Source organism: Chrysochloris asiatica, unplaced genomic scaffold, assembly GCF_000296735.1.
Source record: "Chrysochloris asiatica unplaced genomic scaffold, ChrAsi1.0 scaffold00209, whole genome shotgun sequence".
Classification (NCBI taxonomy): Eukaryota; Metazoa; Chordata; class Mammalia; order Afrosoricida; family Chrysochloridae; genus Chrysochloris; species Chrysochloris asiatica.
Window position 1 is genome coordinate 3570157 of NW_006408727.1, and position 11048 is coordinate 3581204.

General features: G+C 37.0%; 1 protein-coding gene across 4 annotated transcripts in view; it reads right to left on the minus strand.

Annotated features, from left to right (window-relative positions):
• GABRB1 (gamma-aminobutyric acid (GABA) A receptor, beta 1) overlaps positions 1-11048 on the minus strand; it is a 790923-nt gene that overhangs the window by 328118 nt on the left and 451757 nt on the right. The gene's annotated exons all lie outside the window — the stretch shown is intronic.

Consider the following 11048-nt stretch of genomic DNA (forward strand, 5'->3'; position numbering starts at 1 on the left):
CCTTCTTCTGTTTGTCTGTGTATTCTTTCGCTATCCCTATCGCCGCTGGATCTCCCCTCCTCGTGAACCAAAAACTCGTGACAACTATGTGGGGGCCAGACCCCGGCAAGTTAGAATTTGCTTTTGAGCAATTAATGGTCTGTTCCACAATCTGTCCCTGGCCTTGTTTTTCATTGGTGATATGGAGCTTTTCCTTAATCTTTTTCTGGGAATGTAGTCAATTTGATTTATATGTATTCCATCTGGTGAGGTCAATGTGTATAATCATCTCTTATGCTGTCTAAAGAAGATATTTGAAATGAACAAATCATTGATTTTGCAGAATTCTATCATGCAATCTCCAGAATCATTTCCATTACCACAGCCATATTTTCCAACTACTGATTTTTCCTCTTTGCTCCCAACCTTTGCATTCCAAGCACTGGCAATGATCAATACATCTTGATTGCATGTTTGATCAATTTCAGATTGAAGAAGTTGGTAGAAATCTATTTCATCCTCATTGGCTTTAGTGGTTGGTGTGTAAATTTGAATAATAGTGGTATTAACTGGGCTTCCCTGTAGGTGCATAGATAATATCCTATCACAGACAGGGTTGTACCTCATGACTGATGGATATGTTCTTTTTGACAATGAATGCAACACCATTCCTCTTCAATTTTTCATTCTCAGCATAGTAAACCATGTGGTTGTCAGATTCATAATGGCCAATACCAGTCCATTTCAGCTCACTAATGCCTAAGATATCGATGTTTCTGCAATCCATTTCATTTTTGAAAATTACTAATTTTCCTAGATTCATACTTCACACATTCCATGCTCCAATTCTTAATGCCCTGTATTAGAGTTCTCTAATTTGTCCCTAGTTTTTCATTGATGACCTTTATAATTCTGACATTCACATTTAGGTCTTTAATCCATGCTGAGTTGTTTTTTGTATAAAGCATGAGGTAAAGGTCTTGTTTCAATCTTTTGCATATAGCTTTCCAGTTGTGCCAGCACCATATTTTGAAGAGACTATCTCATCCTCATGCAATATACTTAGCCCTGTTGTTGAAAATCTGTTAGCCATATATGGATGAGTTAATCTCTTGTTTCTCAGTTATGTTCCATTGATCTATATATCTTTGATTGTATGAAAAGGAAGCTGTTTTGACCACTGTAGCTGTGTAATAAATTTTGAAATCAGGAATTGAGAGTCTTCCAGCATTTTTCTTCTTCTTAAGCAGTGCTTTGCTTATTCTGGGTATCTTTCCTTTCCATATAAAGTTTATAGTTGGTGGATGTGATCTGGAGATAGGCTTCCCTTTTTACCTGTAATGCCTAGCAGCTGGTATTGGCTCCTGTCCAGATGGTGGAATATTATGGGATATGCTTGTAGCTTGGCTATATGGCCATGATTGCTGTCTTTTCTTGGGTAAGGTAGGTAGAGAATGCGCTCACCCCAAGAAAAATGTGAGCCCGAAAGAAGCAAAAACTGAAACAATATAAAAGCAGAGACAACAAAATCACCACTCAAAAACAAAAATAAGACTTTAGGCAACTGTCCAGTATCCTTTGCTGTGCAGGTCAGTGTGTGTGCACAGTAGAAAACTCCAGCGGTGGGTGGTGGTGTCCACCTGCTCAGGCCCCTCCTCTATTCACCACTGTGTAGGTGCACAGATAGATATTGTGAAATTAATGGGAAAAAGAATGTCCACTATTTTTATCTCTGAAGGTCAGTTATGTATCTGCGTATGTACAGCATAATTCTCAAAATAGATGCATCCTTGTATATAGTAATTGGTGTTGGCACTTGTCTTTTATGTTGGGGCTTTACAAGGTGCACATATGGTTTGTCTGAATGGCCAGACCTGTTGTCTCTTATCAGGTAAGTTTCCACCTTGGTCAACTTTAGGGCTGTGTCTCAGAATCAGACGTCATAAGAAGGAGCCAAAGGGTTAGCTTGTGGGACTGTTGGGGCTTTCAGGGACTTCCTCCCTGTGCATTAGGAAAACTGTGGGCATAATGCTGGCCCCTTTTGGGGGTGCACTCCCACCCACCTGAAGGTGTTCAGACTGGGCAGAGAGGGTGCGACAGGGGAGAGAATGAAAGAAAAGTGAAAAATCCGTCACACCTCTTTTTTCAGATGCTGCTCTGTGGTTTTTAGTACTGTATCACTGTATCAACCTGGCTGTGACCCCACCCTCTGATCTTAGTCCAGGATGAGGGGCACATAGGCAGTGTCCCGATAGATTCAGAAACGGCTGTGCTTTCCCTTCACAGTCAGACTTCTCCACTGGTGGGCATGGGAAACTGATGTCCTCCACCTTATATTAGATCCAAAGCTCTGAAACTGCTCAGGGAAAGTGTCTTCTCTGTTTTTTCAGCACCTCCACTGATGAGCCTCCCTACCTGTTTCTACTTCTCCTGCCCTCAAACCAGAAGTCCTTGAGCAATTACCTTTTGTCTATGTCTTAGTGAGCACAATTAACCATTCTGAAATTCGTATTCTTCAAAATGTTATCTATAGTTTGTTAAGATCCATACAGTTGAATGCATAGTTAGTATAATACAAGTAAACACCCTTCTGCTATTCTTTGATTTCAGTCGAGATCCATCTAATGTGAGTAAATATACCCATCGTTCCATGTCCTCTTTTGAATCTGGCTCAAATTACTGGCAGTTCCCTGTCGATGTACTGCTACAATTATTTTTAAATTATCTTCAGAAAAATGTTACTTGCATGTGATATTGATTATATTAATCAATAATTTCTATATTCTAATGGGTCACTTTTTTTTGAAGTGAGCATAAATATGGACCTTTTCCAGTTGGCTGGCCAGGTAGTTGTCTTCAAATTTCTTGAGATAGACTAGTGAATGTGGGCAATGGTATAACAGTTTGAATAGCTGCAGAGCATTGTCTGATGCTAATTTTTTATAGAAGAGTGTATTATAATTCATTCTTTCAAAATACATTTACGGTTCCCATATCCTACAAGATTTGATGTCCTTCTACATATACGTATATCCACATATTCTCCAAAAAATCCCTCCAAAAACAAGAACAGATAAAATCACTCATAACCCATGTTATAGCAAGGCTGGGAAAGAACACCACAACTTCAATTTCTATATAAGGAAGGAGCAAACTTTCACCATTACTTATTTAATCTGTATGCTAAGCAAACAATTTGAGAACCTGAAATATATGAAGAAGAATGTGGCATTAGGATTGGAAGAAGACTCCTTAACAAATTGCAATGTTAACATGATACAACAATGCTTGTTGGAAACAAATACTTAATTACTGATGAAGATCAATGACTACAATCTTCAGTATGAATGCTACTTCAATGTAAGGAAAACAAAAATTCTCACACTGAACCAATAAATAGCGTCATGATAAATGGAGACAAGATTGAAGTTGTCAAAGGCTTCATTTTGCTCGGATCAACTATCAACATTCATAGAAGTAGCAGTCAAGAAATAAATGGCATATTTTATTAAGCAAATTTGCTATATAAAACCTCTTTAAAGTCTTCAAGAGCAAAGATATCAGTTTGAGGACTGACATAATCCACGGTATTATCAATAACCTTATATGCACATGAAAGCTACACAATGAATAAGGAAGACCATAGGAGAATTGATATATTTTAGTTGTGATGTTGCAGAAGAATACTGAAAGTACCATGAACTGCTAGAAGAACAAACAAATCTGAAATGAAGTCTAGCCAGAGAATTCCTTAGAAGTCACGATGGTAAGACATTGTCTCTAATACTTTTGAATGTTATTAGTAGGACATCATGCTTGGTAGAGTATAAGGTCAGTGAAAAAGAGGAAAACTGCTATGATATGGGTTGACACAGTGGCAGCAACAGTGGGTTCAAACATAACAAGAATTTGGAGGACGGCACAGGACAGAAAAATATTTCATTTTGCTTTCTAATAATTATAAAATCCCAAATGGAGGTGATAATAATGAGCTCCAAGTCTATGGATGATTCTTATGTTATCTGAGATAATTTCAGTACTGATTGTAACAATAGCTAACAATTTAATTCATAAGGAGCTCTGGTAGCATAGTGGTTACAAGTTGGGCTGCCTACCTCAAGGGCTGCTAACCATTGTACTGGTATAAAGATGTGGCTTTCTTCTTCTATAAAGATTTACAGCCTTCGAAACCCTATGCAAGGTGGCTGTGAGATAGAACAAACTCCATGGCACACCAGCACCACCACCAAGAAAGAAGAAAAGAAAATAATGCAACAGATATAGCACTGGAAATTATAATGAAAGAATGGTGTTGTTAGGTGCCATAGAGTCAGTACTGACTCATAATGACCTTATGCACAACAGAATGAAACATTGCCCAGTCCTGCACAAATATCACAATCTTTGCTACATTTGTGTCCATTGTTGCTGCCACTGTATCAATCCATTTCATTGTGGGTCTTCCTCTTTTTTGAAGACCCTCCACTTTACCAAGCATAATGCTCTTCTTCAGGGATTGGTGTCTCCATATAATACATCCAAAGTATGAGAAACAAAGTCTGAGTATACTAGATTTTAAGGCGCATTCTGGATGTACTTCTAACACAGATTGGATTCTTCTTCCGGAAGTCCAGGGCATTTTTAATATTCTACCTCAACACCATAACTCAAATGCATCAATACTTCTATGGTATTATATATTCTTTGTTCAACTTTTGCATGCATATAAGGTTATTGAAAATGCCATAGTTTGGATCAGGTGCTCCTTAGTCCTTAAACTGATACCTTTGCTCTTGAACACTTTAAAGAAGTCTTGTGCAGCAGATTTGCCTAATGCAATAGGTGATTTGATTTCTTAAGTGTTGATAGTTGATCCAAGAAAAATGAAGTCTTTGACAACTTCAATCCTTTCTCCATTTATCTTGATGTGATTTACTGGTTCAGTGGTGAGAATTTTTGTTTTCTTTACACTGAGGTACAACTCATACCAAAGGCTGTGGTCTTTGACCTTTATCAGTATGTATTTTAAGTCCTCTTCACTTTCAGGAAGCAAAGTTGTATTGTCTGCATACCAAAAGTAGTTAATTGGTCTTCCTCCAATCCTAATGTCACGTTCTTCTTCATATCATCCAGCTTTTTGGGTTATTTGTTCAACAAACAGATTGAATAAGTATGATGAAAGAATATAACCATGGCTTGCACACTTCCTGATTGTAAACCACTCAACAGTCCTTTTTTTCTGTTTGAACGACTGCCTCTTGGTCTATGTACAGGTTCCTCATTAGAACAATTAAGTGTTCCCAAATACTCATGATCCACAGAAGCAAAAGTCTTTGTGTAGTCAATTGTTGTTGTTCTTTGGTGCCATGGAGTACCAATTCATAGCGACCCATGCACAACAGAACAAAACACTACCTGGTTCTGGGCCAACCTTACAGTCATTGCTACATCTGAGCCCATTGCTGCTGTTGATGTGCCAATCCATCTCGTTAAGGGTCCAAAGTATGAGAATTGAAGTTTGGCCATCTTGACTTCCAAGGACCACTCTGGCTGTATTTATTCCAACACAGATTGATTTGTTCTTTTGGCAGTCCACGGTACTTTTAATATTCTCCTCCAACACCATAACTCAAATGCATCAATTCCTCTATACTCTTCCTTATTCACTCTCCAACTTTTGCATTCATAGAAGGTAATTTAAAAGACCATGGCTTCAGTAAGGCACCCCTTAGTCCTCAAACTGATACCTTTGCTCTTCAACACTTCAAAGAGGTCTTGTGCTGCAGATTTGCCTAATACAGTACATCGTTTGATTTTTGATGCAAACTGCTGTTTGCATGAGTGTTGATGGTTTATCAAGCAAAATGAAGTCTTTGACAATGTCAATCTTTTCTCCATGTATCTGGATGTTGTCTATTGGTCCAGTGGTGAGGATTTTCTTCTTTATATTGAGAAGTAACCTGTACCGACGGCTGTGGTCTTTGGCCTGCATTATTACGTCAATACACACAGGTTAACATCTTTCTGGCATTCTCTTCTTTCAGCCAAGATCCATCTGATGTCAGCAATGATATCTCTTGTTCCATTTGAATCAGGTGAGAACCTGTGACTGCTCCTTGTCCATGTACTGTTGCAGCCGTTTTGAATTATCTTTGGCCAAATTTTACTTGCATGCAATCTTAATGATATTGTATGATGATTTCCTCTTACCATTGAGTCACCTATTTTTGGAATGAGCACAATTATGGATCTTTTTCAAATAGTTGCCAGATAGCTGGCTTCCATATTTCTAGGTATAAATGAGTGAGCGCTTCCAGACTGCCTCAGTTTGTCTAAAGATTTCAATTTGTATTCCATCACTTCCCATAGCCTTGGTCTTTGCCAATGCTTTCAATGCACCATGGACTTCTTCCTTCAGTATCTTTGGCTCTTGATCATATACAACTTCTTGAAATGATTGAACATTGCTATTTCTTTTAGGTGTAGTGACTCTGTGTATTCCTTTCATCTTCTTTTGATGCTTCCTTCATCATTCAATATTTTGCCCAGAGAATCCTTCAGTATTGAAAGTCAAGATTTGAACATCAGTTTATTCAGCTTGACAAATATTGAGCGTGGGAAGAGCATGCTCATAATTAGAGAATATTTACATAAATAAAATAAGAAATGACTATATTATAAGGGTTTACTAGATCACCAGAAAAAGTGGCCCAGTATAACAAACTGAAACATATATTTAAAAAAATGACTAGAATTAAATGACATAGAAAAATCACATCTTGTTGATCTTCCAGGAAAAGAACAAATCCCTTTAAAAGGAAAGAAAATCAAGTTGGCATAAGATTTTTCCATCAGACAGAGGAATACAAAAATGGAACATCATTATGAAGAAATAACTAAGGATTTTGTATACAGATAAGATATCCTTCAAGTGTTGTTGTTGTTGTTTGTTGTTATGTGCCGTGAAGTAGGTTCCGACTCATAGCAACCCTGTACAGGGTTTCTGAGGCTGTAAATATTTACAGGAGCAGAAAGCCTCATCTTTCTCCCGCGGAACAGCTGGTAGTTTCGAACTGCTGACCTTGCGATTCGCAGCCTGATTCATAGCCACCACACTACCAGGTCTATAAAAATAAAAACTTTTTAAGTATAAAGAAGTGAGAAAATACTGTACTCATGAATCCTTCCTTCTAATGTTGTTGCTGTTAAGTGCCATCAAGTCAGTTATGGCCCATAGCGAACCTCTATAAGGTTTACAAGGAGTAGCTGGTGGGTTTGAACCACTGACCTGTGGCTAGCAGTCCAGGTTTATCCTACAGTGCCACAATAGGATGTCTAATGTGGCACTGCATGATAATGTACTAGACCTCAAGGTCAGTTTGAGTGTAAGGTTGGCAGTTCAACCACCTGCTGCTTCTCAGAAACCCTATATGGGTTTGCTAGGAGTCGGAACTGATTTGATGGCACTTAACACCAACAGTAGAAATTAACAACAGTACAAACAAATGTCTTCTAGTCACCTAATGAGTTGGAAAATTGGCAAAAGCACTCATCAGTACGCATTAAATATTTTCAAGACTTTAGAAAAAAATAATGCAAGAAAATACCACATTGTGAAAATAGTGACTACAAATGAAACATTCATACCTCAGAACAGTTAAACACAAATTCTTCTATGAAATCGAAAATCTCTAGAACCTGGAGAAATTTCCCTTCTGCTGGCTTAATTTAATGTGAATAATTTATTATTCTATTAATAATTCCAGCTATACTTCATAAGTTTTACAGACTCTATGTGTAATTCAGCTTTTGACTTTTCTGAGAGCATAAGCTTAAATAACTTACATGGATTTCTTATCAGAATTGAATGGGTCAGAAATGTAAACCATATATTATTTAATGTATATTATTTCTTAGAAAAGAGATCCTACCTTTTCTAGGTACTGAAAGTTCTTATTCACCCCTTGCTGATAGATATTTCATGGCACAGCAAGTGAGTAATAATTGTAGTGATGATGAAAAACAGAAAGCACATTGGAAATGGGAAATACAAAAAGTTAGCCAGTCCTTGATACATTTCTGTTATGCTGCTCACAGGGAACTATGCTTGTATTTGAAAGACAGTGTCTTGATCTTCTTTAAGAAGATGGAAACTTTTAGACAGTAATAATACACCCATCAGGGCAGTAGTATTTGTGAGCACAGAGAACATATGTGTACCTCTTCACTACACATGTAATTACTAAGTAATACTGAATATCTTACTACTCACAAAATTGGACATTTCCATCGGAAATGCCCTATGCAAACAGTAAAGGCTATAATTTATTAACTGATTCTTTCTATGCCATTCATTTTTAAAATTCTGATTCATTCAGGAAACACTTTTATGCATTGAATGCAGATTTGTCATTCTGGTTGGAGTAAGAATGTAAGTAACACATGGGCATTCCCATTGTGAATTCATAGCCTGCTACGCCTTGACTTGCAATATTGAAGAATTCTACAGGGAAAATATTAAATGATGCAGAAAGCATCCAAAGAATATGGAAGGAATACACAGAATAAGTGTAGCAAAAAGCAGTGGTCGATGTTCAACAATTCCAAGAGGTAGTATATGATCAAGAGCCAATGATACTGAAGGAAGAAGTCCAAGGTGCATTGAAGGCTTTGACAAAGAACAAGGCACCAGGAATTGATGGAATACAAATGGAAATCTTGCAACAAACTAATGCAGCACTGGAGGCACTCACTCATCTATGCCAAGAAATTTGGAAGACCAGCTGACTATAAGAGATCCATATTTGTGTCCATTCCAAGTAGATGTGACGCAACAGAGTGTGGAAATCATTGGACAATATCATTAATACTTTAAAATTTTGTTAAAGATAATTTAAAAACAAACTACATTGACAGAGAGCTGCCTCTAAAGCCTCTTTGTCAGTAGCCTTTTGTTATTGTTGTTAGTTGCCATCAAGCTGGCACCGACTCCTAGCAGATGTGTGCACAGCAGAATGAAACACTGCACCAATCACACAATTGTTGATATGCTTGAGCCCACTGTTTCAATCCATCTCAAGAAGTAGTATAAAATAGCGAATATCAGGAGATTGGTTTATTTAGGAAAAAACAATGGATTGCTGATGAACTGGGATGTAGAATTAAATTTGTGTCCAGGCTTGTGAAATGTGGAATTAGATTTAATCACTCTAGAATTTTTCTTTATTGAAAATAAACTAGCTGAAGCTAATAGGTTATAAAATCTCTGGGACATTTCCATTAGGAAGAATGGAATGGAGATCTGTGAAAATAATGTAATAATTAATGTTGGAAAGTTTCAGATGTGGTTTTCAACCCTGTCTGAGATCTGAAATGATGTTTGAGTAACTGAAGGGAAGGCAAGCAAATATGAACCATCCTCAGCATAGTCGCATCCAGAGAGATAAAATGGCTTAATATCAAGTCAGCTACCCAATGCTTAATGACATGTCTACCAATAGTTTAATAATGTAATTGATCTCAGACTCTTGGATTAAGTTTAGAGTGTAACTATCTATAGCGTAGAAATGAATATTCCATAAGAATACAAAACATGTCCAGTAGGAATATAATCAGAGATCATTCTGAGCAATTAATGGAACTATGGCATTACTAGCTATAACACATATATTGTGTTTCCCTCTCCACAAAGATCCCAAATATTTTTGACATCCATCTGAACCTCAGAAAATCTTTGCTTTTTTTATTAGTTATTTTAAGACAAATTCTTGGATTTAGCAGGCTAAATGTTAAGGTCATTGAAGAGGACATTAGAATAGGCAGGGATAGCAGTCAAAGACAACATCCCAGTTGTACTCTGTTTTCTAAGATTGACTGGCCTTTCTAGATTAAATATAGGACTATACCTTATTAAGTACATTCAGGGCTTAAGTGAGCTGGCATTCTATGTGGTACAAGGAGTGGCAGAGAGTGGAAACTTGCATGAGTGTAGTTGACTAGCTGACCATGGAGGTGAGGAGAAGATACTTCTCAATCAGTGGGTATAATTGACTATCATTTGAATGCTTTCATTAAAAATGCTGTCTGTATGTCTTCAGTCTCTGGATCAAACCACTGGATTAAATACTTTCAGTGTGTGCAATATCCAAATTTGACAAAATAAAGCCTTACTGCCAGCTTACATCTAGTTAGTTGTATTTAGGTCTAAAAGGCTTTAAGGGGTGAGCCATAAAATTTCATCCAGTTGTATGAGGGTGCCTCAAAAAGTTCGATGAAAGATTCCATTATCTTATAAGTGAATTAATCCATGAACTTTTTGAAGCCTTCCCCTCTGATACTTTTCTGAGAATTATTTCAATAAAGAAGTTTATTCCAATTCATCTACTTTTCTCATTGATGTAAAATATGAAATATTATGGCAAAAGTAAATTATGGATACCAGCTTTGGAAGTACTATTATTATGGTGTATTTTTCCATTCCTATTACCAAGTCAGAACTCACATACTAATAAATAAAGTTAGAGGTTTTTTGCTAAAGAAATGAGAAGAGAGAGATGCTCAAGTTAAATGTAATGCTACATTAACGTGAAGTTAATGGATTGACTAGGGAGATAAATGAGCTCTCATTATATGGAGTTTGTGCGAGTTGTGCTATGATGCTACAAGTTAAATGTCCTGTCAAAGTCATTGGTATACACTAATGAATTCTAATTGTCTCATTATAAAAATATTGTTCCTTTCTTCCCTATCCTTATTAAATTTAAGTTCAACTCAAAGTAACATTTGAAGTCGATGTTAACTGCCATTGAGTCAATTCTGACTCAGAGTGACCCTGTGTAAGGTTTCCAAGGATTTAAATATTTATTGGAGCAAAAATTTCACTTCTTCCTGCAGAGTGGGTGGTAGGCTCTAACTTCTGACCTTGTGGTTTATAATCGAGTGCTTATCTTACAAAGCCACTGCATTCCCACAGAGTAATAGCGATTGCTGGAAAGATGGAAAGTCTGCTCACAGTATCATGGTGACTGAAAGCGTTTCAAGTTTCTGAATGCACTACTCATCTGTCATTT